We start from the raw sequence: 17,878 nt of genomic DNA on the forward strand, positions 1-17,878 counted from the left end.
CCCGAGCTACCCCCGAGACGCGGACACGGAACCTAGGACGACAAGTGATCCCAAGCTAACCCTACTGGCATAATCATGAGCATACTAAAGATAATAAACTGTTGCGGAAGCTAAATCATACTTAAAATGAAAAGATGGGGAATACCCATATTCTATAACTGAGATATTTGAAAAGAATGAGTTTAATACAAAAGAAATATTAACTCAATACTATGCTGAATCTAACTATGTCTGAAATAAGCCTCTAAACTGGAATAGAAATACTGGGACAAGCCCCAGCTAAATCTAGCAAAACTGGAACTAAATGTCTAAAGACTGAAATGAAACTGATGACTGTTGTCCTCGGAGAATGAGGACTCACCAGTGAATCTGCTGAACTAAAGATCGGGAAATTGATCTATGCGTGATCTGGATGCTGAGAACCTGAACCTACAACACGACAAGATGTAGCGCACGTATGCGTCAGTACTTGAAAGGTACTGAGCATGTAGTATAGAGTAAAGCTGAAATAAAACATAACTGAACAAGTATAAAAGCAAGTATAATAATCTGACATGATAAATTGAATTCTGAGCTAACTAGATGCAATGACCAATTTATAACATGCTAAAACTGAATAATTAATGTACTGATAAATGGTCAATGTATAGAGTTTGACTGATCTGTGGAGCTACTAATAACCGTTAATAAAACCACATGATCTAAATATGGAGTCCGATGTATACGGCCCATCGAGAGGACCCAATATACCCTGCCAAAGGTATAAAGGCATGCTGGCGTGACCACTAAACTGACTGCCCACAGAGGAGACGTACAACCTACTTGGCTAGTAGTTTTGGGACTATTTGGGTACGCTAAACCCTAGTCCAACTTGGTATTATGCTACTCCCAATAAATTTTGTAAATTTATTGTTTATGTCTGAATTTCTGTAAATACTAGATAGCTCGAAACTGAACATGCAAATTGAGAATGAAATAATTAATCAGGTAATTATGCATTTATAACTGAGGCATGTATATCTGAAGTGTCTGAAATATCTGACCTAGCATGTGTAATTCAGGAACTAAAGAAATAAAAAGCTAGGGTTCTGAAATTCATGCAATAATCAAAGTAATAATATGATAATCTGATTTGGAACATATATGTAATAAATTCATGAAGTTCTAACAAAGTTCTAGAAACCCTAAGTTTAATCATAATATGTGAATCAAGAATCTGACTGAAAACTAGGGACCCAATGGGTGAAAGGAACCCACTAGTGAAATCCCACATACCTGGTGATGAAAAATACTTTAAGTTTTGAGGCTAGAACTGCTGGAGCTTGTGGCATTCTTGAACTAGGGTTTTTGAGCTTTTTCTCCTCTCTTGCTTCTAATTTTCTAGGTTTTGATTTAATAATTTGACTTTAATATGTTTTAGTTATGTATCTAGGCTTAAACTGACTAAAATCTGATGATTTAGGGTTAAAACGACGTAACTTAGGGTTTAAATGGAGTGAGAAAGGTGAAAAAGACACCTGGGAAAGTTGCTGTCACTCCAAACGACGGCCAGGATTGACGGTCCGTTGTCTGCATGACGCCCCTTCGTGAGGGCCTGTTCGACAGGCCTTTACTAAAATGGGCATAACTTGTTACTCAGAGGTCTGATTTTAGAAATGTAGGTGGCTATGGAAAGATAATTGAATTATCTATCTATGGGTAGGTTATGGAAGACCTAATTCAGTTTGTGCTAAGAGATATGACCATTTGAAGTTGACCCAACTACATTTTCCCTTAACTATCTGCAAATTTTCCACCTACAGACTCTGCTGGTCATCTGTAGTTCTTGTCAGAGAGTGTTTGATGGGAGTTTTGATCGACAGTCAACGGACTATCGTCTGACCTACGGCGCGTAAGTTCGTCCGTCGTCAAAGACTTCACCAATTTTTTTTCTAGGCTGAAATTTTTGGGAGGTTCTGATCCCATCGACGGTTGTGCACGATGGACCGTGGTTCAGGCTAAGGTCCGTCGATGCCACCGTTGGTAGCACCTGCAGATTTTTTTCTAAAAATCTATTTTTTGGTCTGTTTTGGCTTTGGGTGTTACATTAACTTTTTCAAAGAGTTGTGACAGTTTAGAAGAGTTATGACCTTTTCAGTAAGGCACAATTAGCATTTGTTCACACTACCCATTGTTGGGTATAAATAGAGGGATTTCCTTTCATTTTAAAATAACGAAAAATTCTTAATTCTTATTCTGCACAGTTAAATATTTGATCCAAAACTTCTTTTATGAATAATTAAATAGTTGTGTATTTTCCTACTGTTGAGTGACTCACTAACAAGGACACACTTTACATTCATTGGGCTCAATTTTTTTCATTCTTTTGTTACATATTCTGGTATGAATTTTTATATAGTCATTAATTTATGGTTATAATATTAATTGTTGTTTTTACTATAGGTTTTAAACTTTGTTGTTTATGTTTTTGTAAAGTTACTAGTTCTGGAAACGTGTCTTGCACGTTTGACCTCTGTTACTGTAATAATTTATATATGCCCAAGATATAAAATTGTTCAACATTGTCTGACGTACTCCTATATGTCTTTTTGTGCATATAAAATAAACTTTTTTTAGTGTTTACTTTTTCCTAAAACTTAAATATCAATAATTTTTTTGGTGAATGATGAACAACTTTTAAGTCTAGAACTAAGCCCCAAGGTTGAAATTTCTTGGGACATAAATACTCCAACAATCATTAAAAATAAAAAATAAAGTGAATGAAGGACACAAACCAATAAGAAAAATTGTGACTAATAAAAAAATATTACAAGAACTATTAGATTATGTGTTTCTCCAACAACCATGAAAATAAAAATGAACGAAGGCACAAATCTACGTCAAGTTAAGCCGTTGCGCGCTAGCAGTTACTCTTTAGAGATATGGAACTCCAAGCCGATCAACAGGCCCAAGGAGAGTTCAAGGACTTCTTGTTCAATAAGAAAAATAGTGACCAATGAAAAAATACTCCTTAAAGAACTATTAGATGATGAAATCAAAGTGTGGTGGATTAATATTTTTTATTCAATTTATAAAGGGAGAAATTAAGTACATGAAAGGTTTGTGCATGAATGTGTTTAATGGTAGAAGCTAAAAAGTTTTAACAATCAAATTCATTTAGAAATGGAAAATGATAAGTTGTAACATCTAATCAAGTGTTTGGTCTAGTTATTTGTCATTATTGATTTAATTTTAAAAATTAGTAAAAGATTTTTTAATTTAAAAAATTGGTGAAGGGTATTTTCGTAATCTAACTTTAAACTCAAAATCTTCCCACTTATAATAATATATGATTGTTATAAGTATTTGTTAGTACAAACTATTTTTAAATCCAACTATACAGCTTCACAAATAACTTTTTACAAAATATATTTATTTACAATATTGTTTCAAAGAAATCTTTTCTTCTCCAAGAGATAAAGCCTAGAGATTTATATGATTTTTTTGTTATCGTAATAATGTTAACATTAATAGGAGTAGAAAAATAGAAAGTCAAATGATAGAATTAAAACTAGCAATTAATTATAATTATATCACACAAAATGATGACTATTCTCTCACACCAAAGTATTTTTTTTAAACTTTTACCCGATTATCCCTTACTTCTTTTTCATACTTTTAAAGGATTCTTAATGTTTTATTTGTGCACAACTTCAATTCCAAGACACTATCATAACAATATTACATATAAAAATTTTATTTTAGAAGATTGCATTTTAATTTTCAAACACACAATGACTACATATTACCTATGGTATATAATATAATTATGGAACCTTTGCTCTTGATAAACACATTAGTTATACACATGTGTATATATATATATATATATATATACATATATATATATATATACATATATATATATATATATATATATATGTATGTATGTATGTGTATATATATATATATAAAGTATTTAATATTTTGAATGTAATTTATAATCTTATACTAACGAAAACAGTGTTACGATTAGTGTTATGATTTTTAATTTTGCCTTTCTTTTAATATAATAAATGGTGTACTAGAATTGATTAACCTCTATATTCTTAAAAAAAAATTTATATAAAAATACTATAACATCAACATACAAGAAAAGTACTATTCTAATAAATTTTAAAGAAGAATATTCTAACCGCGCGAAGCGCCGGCTCATTTACTAGTAAATGTATATTATATTATATGATATGATGATGATGATATGATATGAGTGACTAAAAATCTTACTAATTGTTGAACATCGATTTCTATGGATTAATTTGGTTATCATAAAATTTAATCTTGTATTCTTGTTAGTATTCATGATTGACTATCATTTAGATAAATTCATTGTCTATTCTTGAACTCGAGAGATGACTAGGTAGATAGAGCAAAGAATACAGGGAGTATGATTATTCTTGCATACCACTTGTTTATATTCATGTTTAGGGTTAACAGCCGAACGAACACTGCAATTCCTTTAGAGATAGGATGAAAAATAAATGCTCCACGGTCGAGTTTACGTATCCTCACTCATAGATGTAGTTAGGTATTCAACTAACGTAGGTGATTAGAGATCGAGAGATAATGACCATAATATAAAACCTATAAATAAGTAATTTGATGAATGTAAGTAATCATAAAAAAAATGTGTACATGAATTCCGAACATATTGCAGCCGTAGAGCTAGCCCTATATAGTTTAAACACCAAAATTGAAGTTGTTCATTCTTAGCTAATTTTGAGGTTTCATTTTTTGCAATTGTAGTATAGATAGAAAAGATGAGTTTCATGAAAACAATGTCTTCAATTTATGAATTTAGTTGAATTGAATATAATTTTATCATAAGTCATTTGGGTTGGACAAACCTATCCTGAAAGAGACATTGCATTATTTTTGCAACCATGTACACTTGTGTATGCAACAAATTTTAAAGGAGATAGAAAATAAATGCAATCACAAAAAAAATGAACAAACATGATTACTTTATTGATAAATCAATGTGGGTACTAATCTGTTCCTCCATTGATTTTTTTCTCATAAGATTTTTCATGATTCAAGGGCTAGTGGTGCGTTTCTCTAACTAGGATGATTTAAATTTTATGTCTTTACGTAACCAATTCTCATTTACATCGCGTTCAATATTTTGGATTTTGGAGAAATTGAGGGTTTGGGGCAGTGAGATGGCATGCTATGTGGTGTCCATCTTGCGAAAAATGTCAGTGTCACGTGTGATTGGACGTCACCTATATGAGCCACTTCAGAAACACAAGATTAGTTTTGTACGAAAAGTATAAGGAAGAGTAATATTGATCCTTTTTGCATGATAGATGAGAAAATCTGGCTTTAGTTTTTGTTAATTCATTTCTATGTTTTAGGACATTTTTTCTAAGTTTACATGTATTATGAAAAAGATCATGCAAACATATAGACTATTGAAAGTAAGCCTTTTAGTGTCTTTGTATTCAAAGATACACTTGAGGAGGATTGAGAATTTTGAGTTGTGAATAATTAATAAAAAATGTTACGCGGATTTGTTAATACAACTTTGTGACCCCTATGCCTGAATGTGATATCTGTAGTTTATTTGAAAGAATTCATGCAACTAATGACAGCATGTTTGTTTTTTCAGATTGTGCATTACACACAGTATCAAATTCAAATTTTCTATCTGTAGAGACATTATATATGTTCAGGTAAATGTTTAATGGTCGGAAATCCATCTGAAAACGACACTTTGGACTAACCACAGCCCTCGAAGCCGGGGTATGAAGGGTCTGCCCCTCTATCCTTCTCCACTTAAAATACTAGACTTAGTTCATTTGGTGCAGGTTTGAATGTGTGACCTTAGAATAGCAATTTGTTGCCTTTAAAAATGATAAGGACTACCTGATACTATTACACAACACACGATTTTGTACATAATGTATTTACCTCGATTCTTGTCGGATTACACTGAGTATGTTGTTGTTTACTATGTTACGCTGAGTTCCAACTTCTTCCCATTGTTAACATACAGAAGAGATTTTCGATTTTAGAACTTGTGAATAGTTTATTGAGAACTCTGTCTAATTTGTTTTCTCACACTACCAGTGATGGAGAACATTTCGTCATCAAGAAAATGCATGTGTTTAAACATTGGATGGCTTTGTAGAGATAACCGAGTTGTTGATGGACATGATAAAGTTCATTGCAAACGAGCCCTCATCGGGGCTTTTCTATGTTCAACAGCATACCCACACTGCAGTGCCAAACCTCATCAATCTCACTAGAAAAATTGAGGGAAAATCTCGTCAAGTGACTTGGCACACAGCAGCTTCAGAGGATTCTATCGTCATGGTCAGGTCAATGAAAGAGCTTGGATTCTCAATTGCTAACAAAATGATGAAAACTCTCAGACATTCTCTAGCTGTTGTGTCTAGCTCAGAATTGGATCTATAAGAAGGCCAAGTTCAAGTTATCGTGTAGGAAGAACTATCTCGTGGAATCCTTCTACTTGGGGTCGAAAAATAGGTCCAGAACAAGATGGTGAGGGAAATGCTGATTATATTTCAAATGTTCAGGTCAGCAAAATAAAAAGCTAGTAGCTTCAAATGGCCTCATACGGATGCCATAGAATCTAAACCAGCCAAGAATGATGAGCCATCTGTGACCTGTTCTAATGATGACACAACATTACCAGCAGATAACAGCTCTTTCACCAGAGGTCAACAACGATGAACGTTGCTGTCGTCAAGCAAAACTGTTGATGTTTTACCAGACGTCTGTGTGTAGGTAAGTGAAACCATGTCCCATGATCGAATTTTGTCCTGAGAAGCAAGCTTGATGTAGCTTTGAACTTGAACAATTCTTTTTGTTTGGACGAGATTTTACATGTACCACATTTTGATGGATCTTTGTTCTAGAACATGAAACGTAGAAACGAGAGATTATCATACGTGTTCAAAGGACAAGGAAAGAGGAAGCTTCAATCTAACAATATAATAATTGTGTTGAACTTTTATTAGTTGAAAGGGGAACCCTGATCCTCATATTAAAGAGGCAAAACAAAGAGTGCAGCCTCAATAGTTAGTCACTCAAATGAGCAATATAATGGAAGCTACATTTCCAGACTACTATACATCTTTATAAATCAAACACAATGTACGTAACCTATGTAGAACAGCTAGTAAAGGAACCTTACGTGACTAGACAACTCTCTTTACTTTCAGGGAGAACAATGTCTAGCCTCATCACAGGCTTATACTTGTGAGATATCAGCCTACATACATACTTCAAAGCTGCCATGACCTCATCCTCTTGCAATTTTCTGGAGTTAAACACCTCACCATCATAGTGCCTTGATTCGCTTTTTGTTCCTGGGTGCAGAGAATAGTGATGCTTCAGATTTCTAATTGAAAATATTGTACAAGGAAGTTGCTTCACTTGACAGCTTGAATGCAGAGAATAGTGATGCTTCAGATTACTATTAAGATAAGATGGAAAGAGAGAACTGGAGTTCATTAGTCATACAAGACAAACCTGATCCACTGTCAGATTGAATGCAAAGTTCTACATCTGCTGGAGTTCTGTCTCATGCTTAATTTACGTGCCAGAAGGATCATGCATATGGTATGACTCGATATGATAATTAGCACATCATCAATCGATCTGTTCTTCCAGGAGTGGAAGCTTCTGCGACTATTGTTGGTTTCAATCCTGAATTTCATGAACATTTTGAGCAATTTTAGATTTGTGAGCACTCACTACAGGCAAAAAATTGTAACTCAATTGACCGTGAAATGGCACTTGAAAATCGACGCTACTTAGATACAGTTGGTCACACAAACATGTGAGGTCCATCCCCATGTACCAAACTTTGAATAACTTTGTGCCAATTTCAAAGTTTGGTAGAGTTGGTAAGCTATGAAGAAGAAAAAATTGTTTTTTCTTCTATAGCACATTTGGAGGGTAGTGTATTTGTTCTCTATAAAAGGGAGGACAATTCTTCATTCTAAGCACACCAAAAAGAATTACAAAGGAGAGAAAAGAAGAGTGAGGCATCACAGAAGAAAATAATCTGTGAGGAAAAATAGAGAGTGTGAGCGGTATTGTAGTGAGGTGGAAAAATCAAAAGAGTGTTATTTCTTTTGAATGTGTAGTGGTCTTTGGAGTTTTACTCAGACATACAAGTGTAAAATCCTTACTATACTGATATTCGTTGCTCCTCTCGGGTCGTGGTTTTTCCCTTATTTAGGAGGGTTTCCACGTAAAATCTTGGTGTCATTCTTTCTCTTTTATTCTCGTTGATTAACCGTATTGTTGTGTCTGCATTTGTTGCCTTTATTACCGCAAATATTATTTCTGTTACGGATTTATTCCCAACAATTGGTATCAGAGCACAAGTTCTGCTCATTTACAGAAATATTTTTTGCAGCTTATTGTACAATACTCAATAAAAGAAAATGTCTGGAGTAAAGTACGAGGTAGCAAAATTCAACGGTGATAGCGGTTTCTCAACGTGGCAGAGAAGGATGAAAGACCTGCTCATCCAACAGGGTTTGCACAAGGCACTAGGCGGTAAATCCAAAAAGCCCGAATCAATGAAACTTGAGGATTGGGAAGAAATGGATGAAAAGGCTGCTAGTACAATCAGATTGCACTTAACAGATGATGTAGTTAATAACATCATCGATGAAGAGAGTGCATGTGGCATTTGGACAAAGTTAGAAAATCTATACATGTCCAAAACGCTGACAAATAAATTGTACCTAAAGAAGCAGTTATATGCGCTACATATGGGTGAAGGTACAAATTTTTTGTCTCATTTAAATGTACTTAATGGACTAATCACGCAGCTAGCAAACCTCGGAGTAAAGATCGAGGATGAAGATAAAGCCATAGTGCTCCTAAACTCGTTGCCATCTTCCTACGATACTTTAGCAACAACCATTTTACATGGTAAGGACTCTATTGAGTTGAAGGATGTCACATCAGCCCTTTTGCTTAATGAGAAGATGAGAAAAAGGCCTGAAAATCACGGACAGGCTCTCATCACGGAAAGTAGAGGCAGAAGTTACCAAAGGAGCTCAAGTAACTATGGTAGATCCGGAGCTCGTGGAAAGTCCAAGGTCCGATAAAAATCAAAGGCCAGAAATTGCTACAATTGCGATCAACAAGGACACTTCAAAAGAGATTGTCCAAATCTAAAAAGGGGCAAAGGGGAAAGCAGCGGCCAGAAGAATGATGACAACATAGCTGCCATGGTGCAAAATAATGACGATGTTGTTCTCCTCATAAATGAGGAAGAAGAATGCATGCACTTGGCAGGTATAGAGTAGGAATGGGTGGTCGACACAGCAGCATCTTATCATGCCACACCGGTAAGATATCTTTTTTGCAGATATGTAGCCAGTGATTATGGCAATGTGAAAATGGGTAACACAAGTTACTCAAAGATTGCGGGGATCGGAGACATTTGCTTAAAAACAAATGTTGGATGCACATTAGTGTTGAAAGATGTGCGCCACGTACCTGATTTGCGGATGAACTTGATCTCGGGAATTGCTTTGGACCAAGATGGATATGAGAACTACTTTGCAAATAAAAAATGGAGACTCACCAAAGGGGCATTGGTGATTGCAAAAGGAGTTGCTCGTGGCACGTTATACAGGAAAAATGCAGAAATATGCCAAGGTGAATTAAATGCGGCTCACGAAGAAAATCCTGCAGATTTATGGCATAAAAGAATGGGTCATATGAGCGAGAAAGGATTGCAAATTCTTTCTAAAAAGTCACCCATCTCTTTTGCCAAAGGTACAACGATAAAACCCTGTAACTAATGCTTATTTGGTAAACAACATAGAGTCTCATTTAAGACATCATCTGAAAGAAAGTCGAATATACTTGATTTGGTATATTCTGATGTTTGTGGTCCAATGGAGATAGAATCGATAGGAGGTAATAAATACTTTGTTACCTTTATTGATGACGCTTCTCGAAAATTGTGGGTTTATATCTTGAGAACCAAAGATCAGGTGTTTCAAGTATTTCAAAAGTTTCATGCTCTGATAGAAAGAGAGACAGGTCGAAAGCTAAAACGTCTCCGAACCGACAATGGAGGTGAGTACACTTCAAGAGAATTTGAAGAGTACTGTTCAAACCATGGAATCAGACATGAAAAGACAGTTCCTGGAACCCCACAACACAATGGTGTAGCTGAGAGAATGAATCGCACCATTGTTGAGAAGGTGAGAAGCATGCTCAGAATGGCTAAATTACCCAAGACATTCTGGGGTGAAGCAGTTCGGACAGCGTGTTATCTTATCAATCGTAGTCCATCAGTTCCGTTGGAGTTTGACATTCCGGAGAGAGTTTGGACCAACAAAGAGTTGTCTTACTCGCACCTAAAGGTGTTCGGTTGCAAAGCTTTTGCACATGTACCGAAGGAGCAAAGAACCAAGCTAGATGATAAATCAGTTCCTTGCATATTCATCGGATATGGAGATGAAGAGTTCGGGTACAGACTATGGGATCTTGTAAAGAAGAAGGTCATCAGAAGTAGAGATGTAATCTTTCGAGAAAGTGAAGTTGGAACTGCTGATGATCTATCCGAGAAGGCCAAGAAAAAGAATGGTATAGTTCCTAATCTTGTTACCATTCCTTCTTCTTCTAACCATCCCATAAGTGCAGAAAGTATGATTGATGAAGTTGCTGAGCATGAAGAGCAACCTGATGAGATTGTTGAGCAGGGGGAGCAACTTGGTGATAATACCGAGCAAATGGAGTACCCAGAAGAAGAACAATCTCAACCTCTGAGGAGATCAGAAAGACAAAGGGTAGAATCAACCAAATACCCTTCCTCAGAGTATGTCCTTATCAATGATGAAGGTGAGCCAGAAAGTCTTAAGGAGGTGTTGTCTCATCCAGAAAAGAGCCAATGGATGAAAGCCATGCACGAAGAGATGGGATCTCTACAGAAAAATGGCACATACCAGCTAGTTGAACTTCCAAAAGGAAAAAGACCACTTAAGTGCAAGTGGGTCTTTAAACTCAAGAAAGATGGAAATGGCAAGTTGGTGAGGTACAAAGCTCGATTGGTTGTAAAAGGCTTCGAACAAAAGAAAGGTATTGATTTTGATGAAATTTTTTCACCTGTTGTCAAAATGACTTCTATTCGAACTATTTTGAGCATAGCAGCTAGTCTAGATCTTGAAGTGGAGCAATTGGACGTGAAAACTGCATTTCTTCACGGAGATTTGGAAGAAGAGATTTATATGGAGCAACCAGAGGGATTTGAAGTATCTGGAAAGAAACACATGGTGTGCAAATTGAATAAGAGTCTTTATGGGTTGAAACAGGCCCCAAGGCAATGGTACAAAAAGTTTGACTCTTTCATGAAAAGTCAAACGTACACAAAGACCTATTCTGATCCATGTGTATACTTCAAAAGATTTTCTGACAACAATTTTATTATTTTGTTGTTATATGTGGATGACATGTTAATTGTAGGACAAGACAAAGAGCTGATTGCAAAGTTGAAGAAAGATTTGTCCAAGTCATTTGACATGAAAGACTTGGGCCCAGCACAACAAATTCTAGGGATGAAGATTGTTCGAGAACGAACAAAAAGAAAGTTGTGGCTATCTCAAGAGAAGTACATTGAACGTGTACTAGAACGCTTCAACATGAAGAGTGCTAAACCTGTTAGCACGCCTCTTGCGAGTCATCTGAAGTTGAGCAAACAGATGTGTCCTACAACAAAAGAGGAGAAAGAGGGAATGGCTAAAGTTCCTTATTCTTCAGCAGTGGGGAGTTTGATGTATGCGATGGTGTGTACAAGACCTGATATTGCTCATGCAGTTGGTGTTGTTAGCAGATTCCTTGAAAATCCTGGAAAAGAACACTGGGAGGCAGTTAAGTGGATACTCAGGTACCTAAGAGGTACCACAAGAGATTGCTTGTGTTTTAAAGGATCTGATCCAATCTTGAAAGGATATACTGATGCTGATATGGCAGGTGACCTCGATAATAGAAAATCCACTACTGGATATTTGTTTACATTTTCAGGGGGAGCTATATCATGGCAGTCAAAGTTGCAGAAGTGTGTCGCACTCTCTACAACTGAGGCAGAATATATTGCAGCTACTGAAGCTGGCAAAGAGATGGTATGGCTGAAACGATTTCTTCAAGAACTTGGATTGCATCAGAAGGAGTATGTCGTCTATTGTGATAGTCAGAGTGCAATAGACTTGAGCAAGAACACCATGTACCATGCAAGGACGAATCATATTGACGTGAGATATCACTAGATTCGTGAAAAGATAGAGGACGGATCTATGCAGGTCATGAAGATCCCTACTAGTGAAAACCCTTCAGATATGCTGACCAAGGTGGTATCAAGGGACAAGTTTGAGCAATGCAAAGAACTTGTCGGCATGTACTCAAGCTAGAAACCTAGAGCTACCTCCTTGAGGGTGAATGGGTCTGGAGGGGGAGATTGTGAGGTCCATCCCCATTGTACCAAACTTTGAATAAGTTTGTGCCAATTTCAAAGTTTAATAGAGTTGGTAATCTATAAAGAAGAAAAACTTGTTTTGTGCCAATTTCAAAGTTTTGTAGAGTTGGTAAGCTATGAAGAAGAAAAAAATTGTTTTTCTTCTATAGCACATTTGGAGGGTNACTGTTCGAGAACGAACAAAAAGAAAGTTGTGGCTATCTCAAGAGAAGTACATTCAATGTGTACTAGAACGCTTCAACATGAAGAGTGCTAAACCTGTTAGCACACCTCTTGCGAGTCATCTGAAGCTGAGCAAAAAGATGTGTCCTACAACAAAAGAGGAGAAAGAGGGAATGGCTAAAGTTCCTTATTCTTCAGCAGNGAGCGGTATTGTAGTGAGGTGGAAAAATCAAAAGAGTGTTATTTCTTTTGAATGTGTAGTGGTCTTTGGAGTTTTACTCAGACATACAAGTGTAAAATCCTTACTATAGTGATATTCGTTGCTCCTCTCGGGTCGTGGTTTTTCCCTTATTTAGGAGGGTTTCCACGTAAAATATTGGTGTCATTCTTTCTCTTTTATTCTCGTTGATTAACCGTATTGTTGTGTTCCACATTTGTTGCCTTTATTACCGCAAATATTATTTCTGTTACGGATTTATTCCCAACAAAACAGTTATTGTGTCTTTCAAATACATCCAACTTCTACTTTCAAAACACACATATACAAATACAGTTGATCACACAGATATAATTAGATACTGTAACTGCATGATTTCAGTTAGCATTAACAAAAATCTCACAATATTTTACATAAACACAGCGCTAATAGTTTTACAACTAGCGGTACAAGAAAAACCTTAGAATTCAATATCACTTTATTGAGATCATCTACTTTCACTTCATCATCACCTTCCCGTGGTCCTTTTTGATCTTGAATATGCCACATAAATAGGGGGAAACAACTCATCCACTGTCAGCTTGGATGCAAAGTTCTACGACAGCTTGAATTCTGTTTCATGCTTAATGCACGTGACAAAAGGATCATACAAATGGAATGACTCTATAGGAATTACCACATCATCAATCGATTCCTTCTTCCAGGGATGGAAGCTTCTGCGACTGTTGTTGGTTTCAATCCTGAATCTCATGACAATTTTGAGCAACACGGTTTTGTGAGCATTCACTGCAGGCAAAAAATAGTAACTTAGTTGACAAAGAAATGGCACTGAATAATTGACACTACTTAGGCACAATTTCCACATATATCCAACTTCTGCTTTCAAAATACATTCATACACATACAGTTAATCCAGCTTCAGCGATGAAAACAGATGCATACATGTACAGTTGATCACACATACAAACACAAACACAAACAGTGAGACTTATATACTGTATTTGTGCCATTTCAGTTAGAATTAACAAAAATCTCACTGTAATTTACAAAACACGGGCGCTAATAGCACTAAGTTAAAATCAATATATTCATCTACGGGAATTTTGACCTTAAAACTCTTGAACAGATTGAAGGAACTTGACAAGCTGGTTTTCTGATAATGTGATGCTTTCCGATAGACCAAAGATCCCAGCAACATAAATGCTTGTTCAACCGATCATTCTGAGTAATACTTCAAGTTCACTTACACAATGAGGATAAAGATCCTTTGACGATATCAGCAAATATAGACGTTATGCAGATGCAGAAAGTTCTCCGTCATCTAAAGCAGTTGAGCAGAATGTTAAAGCTTGATATGGAAGCAATCAAACATAGGACTGAAGCTTTTATCATATGAGAAATGCTTGTAAATCGACCAAGAAAATCTGAACCTGCACACCTACTTGGCCTAACGCAACTGCTCGAGTACATCTGTGACAAAAAGATCTCTAATATATAAATCTAGGTGGTTTTAAGATGAGCTATTAGAACACAATCATACAAAAGAAAGTATATAGAAGCTCAAAAGCTGTAAGATTTAATTGAGGAAAGAGAAAAATGGCATAAAGATAATTACCATAGAAGAGCCAAGAAATATAAAGTTTCTGCTCCCACCATAACATATTTTACCAACCACCATGACTCGCGCCAAATGACGAAGAGCATGTACCTGTGCTATATTCAAAAGTATTTGAAGTATGAATGGTGCTATCATCAGCCAATATTATTCCTTCAACATTAAGATTTAGACGGGTAGAAGTAGAACCAGTGACACCAACCCCAAACTTATCACCAATGCTCGAATTTGGATCAACAAAATTCCTCTCCAATTCCCAACTCATTTGCCTAACTTGAACCCAAAAAATTCACTTTCAAGTTCAGTTCAGTTCCAAATTCTAACCCTACCCCTAAATCGGGTTTGATCCTAAATCCTTTCCATCTCCTGCCATGAATAGAACAGGAGGTAGATCACAAAGTAAACAGTGTTTAAATCAGGTATCCAATGATTTTCTCAGTAATACTAACGAGGAACAATCTGCATTGGTGTCTTTATCTTCGTCAGGAAAATTAACAAAGATCGAGTGAAAAGTTCTAAGTTTGCTAATAGAAATGTTGATTCTAAAGTGGTTAAAAGTTGGAATTAAAGAAAGAAACTTGTTTCAGATGACATTATTTGTATAAACAAAGAGTCAATTCTGAGGCTTTAGTTGCGTTAGCGGATGGATTTCTGTCCGACTCGTTAAAGGATGAAGAAATTGAAGCTGGTTTGTTAGTGTAGTTGGCGGGATAGATCAGTATAACTATATATTGATTAGAAATCACATTATGCGTGAAAATGCGTCAATTTGGCTGTCAAAGGATATGTTTGTTGATGTTATACTTGAACGATGTAGTGAGTTATTAGATTCTGCATATAATTACTTGTTATCATACGGATATGTTAATTTTGGGTGGCGCTGGTAATTAAGGACAAGATTCCAACTAGGCCAAGTAAGGGAAGAGTGATTATTATCGGGGCAGGTCTTGTTGGGCTTGTGTTGCAAGGCAACTAATGTTATTTGGGTTTGAGGTAATTGTTCTGGAGGGACGAAAGCGTGCAGGTGGAAAGGTGTTTACGAAAAAGATGGAAGGAGGGAATAAAGTAGCAGGTGCTGACTTAGAAGGGAGTGTTTTGACAGGTACATTAGGGAATCCACTTGGTCTGTTCGCTCGACAATTGTCGTATACACTTCATACATCGATAGACCAATGTTCACTCTATCTTGTTGGCGGAAAGCCCGTAGACGAGTATTTGGATAAAAAAGTGGAGGTTGTTTGTAATAAACTTTTGGACAAGGCAAGTAAGGTCAGGCAAGAATTATCTGGAGAGGCATTGGAGACTTTGCGAAAGGATTTTAGTGTTGTGATGAATTATGAGGAGATTAGCTTGTTTAATTGACATCTGGAAAATATGGAATATGAAAATGCGGGTTTTCTTTCAAATCTTTCCTTATCATTTAGGGACAAAGATGACCCCTAGGATACAGAAGGGGATCACATATTCTTGCCCGGTGGAAATGGAGGATTAGTTCATGCACTGGCGGAAAATGTGCCTATTAGTTTTGAAAAAACTGTGTATGCCATTTGTTATTGTAGAGATAGTGTGAAGGTGATTACTGCGGAGAAATTATTTGAGGGTGATATGGCATTGTGCATTGTTCCTCTCGGAGTGTTGAAGAGTGGTTCTATCACGTTCATTCCAAGAGTTGCCTCAGCTAAAGCTGGACACAATAAAAAGATTAGGTTTTGGACTGTTAAAAAACATTGCATTGCTATTCCCGTATGTGTTTTGGAACTCCAACGTTGATATATTTGGTCATGTTGTTGATGGTTCTAGTTAGGGTTGATGGAAATCCTATGGAGGAGCATGTGGATAAAAAAGTGGGACATTTGGATAAAGCAAGCTCAGGCAAGAAGTTTTCTGAGGAATGGAAGTATATCCATATTTCCATTACAAGAATAGTCAAATTTGGAGGAATTGAGATCCCTTACCACAAACCAGTGGAAATGTCAATTTCTTACTTGCCAGAACCCAAATTTGTAGAGCTAAAGCAGCTCGCAATAACATTAGTTCTGATATCCCCAGCAAGTAAAGTGGTTCCATTGCCTATGCAAATTCTTTTAGCCTTCCTGAGAAACAAGTTTAAAAGGGGATCCATAAAAAAGCTGAATTTTTAAAAAGTAAACAATGAAACAGAACCAAAACCAAAGACAAAAGAAAATACAGAAACTAATTTGAGTTGAAAAATAAGGGAGAATTTTTTGTCCTTTAATGAAGATCTATAAAATCTTGTAATGAGTATCACGGACAATTACTGTATTCATTTATTTTTTAGTTTTCAGTGACAGTTGATTTATGATAAAGTTACACTTTGCAAGTAACTAAAAGTTGTATCAAGGAGTACAAAAGAGGCTATGAACCTGCATTATAAGATTAGCTCTCCTAAGTAATTATATAAAGCTATGATCATGCACTGTAGTGCGGTTATTTTAGTCTACGTATCATATATTATTATAAGTGGGAAGCTTCAACCTTCAAAGTTGAATTACCATTTTGTCCCTCCACTAAATCAAAATAAATTTATTTATTTTTAAATACTAATATTTAATTACATAATGGTATAATATGAAATCCAACAACTACACTTTAATTTTTTAGTTATGACATTATAATTGTAATTAAATAGGTTAAAGAGTAGAAAACAATAATGTATGAAACTCTTCGAATTTTGTGATTCTTTGAATTTTGAAATTAACATAAATTTATCTATCATAAAACAATAATGTATGAAACTCTTCAAAGTTTGTGCTTCTTTTAATTTAGAAACTAAAATAACTGTATCACTATAAATACCACTTAATTTCTTCCTAGGTCATCACATTCTTCTTTTTTTCTTTCTATCATCTATTATTCTCTTTTCTTCTTCCTAGATTTGATATGAATACGTGTCGTCAAGAAGCTAACTGGGAGAAGAACAAATAGCTTCATTTTGAAATTAAAAGAGAAGCAAGAGAAGCTTTCTTACAATATAGCTCAATAGTTAAACTTAACAGTATAAAATATGACTTTTATATTTCTTTAGATCTTTTTTATGTTAGATTATGATTTTAAGTTTTTCATTTCATTTTGGAGTTAAAGGTATGGTTGTCCAAAACGGATTTGGTATGCAATCCATATTTTTATGTAATTATGTACTTGTATTGTTATGAAAAAAAAATCTTTGTTTTTTTGTTATTATGCTTCTAAGTATTATTTAATTGACAAAACTTCTATTAATATATGATGAATTTGATAATATTTGAATAGTTTATGTTAAATATACATTTGTTTAAATAGAAGTAATTTAAATAAATACATAATATATATATATATATATATATATATATATATATATAAAAAATCTCGA

General features: G+C 35.4%; 2 pseudogenes; both read left to right on the plus strand.

Annotated features, from left to right (window-relative positions):
• The first annotated feature begins 6,139 nt into the window (after positions 1-6,139).
• On the plus strand, positions 6,140-6,738 carry LOC107019485 (annotated as a pseudogene).
• An 8,141-nt stretch (positions 6,739-14,879) lies between these two features.
• LOC107019486 lies at positions 14,880-16,312 on the plus strand (annotated as a pseudogene).
• The last annotated feature ends 1,566 nt before the right edge of the window (positions 16,313-17,878 follow it).

Source organism: Solanum pennellii, chromosome 5 (assembly GCF_001406875.1).
Source record: "Solanum pennellii chromosome 5, SPENNV200".
Lineage (NCBI taxonomy): Eukaryota > Viridiplantae > Streptophyta > Magnoliopsida > Solanales > Solanaceae > Solanum > Solanum pennellii.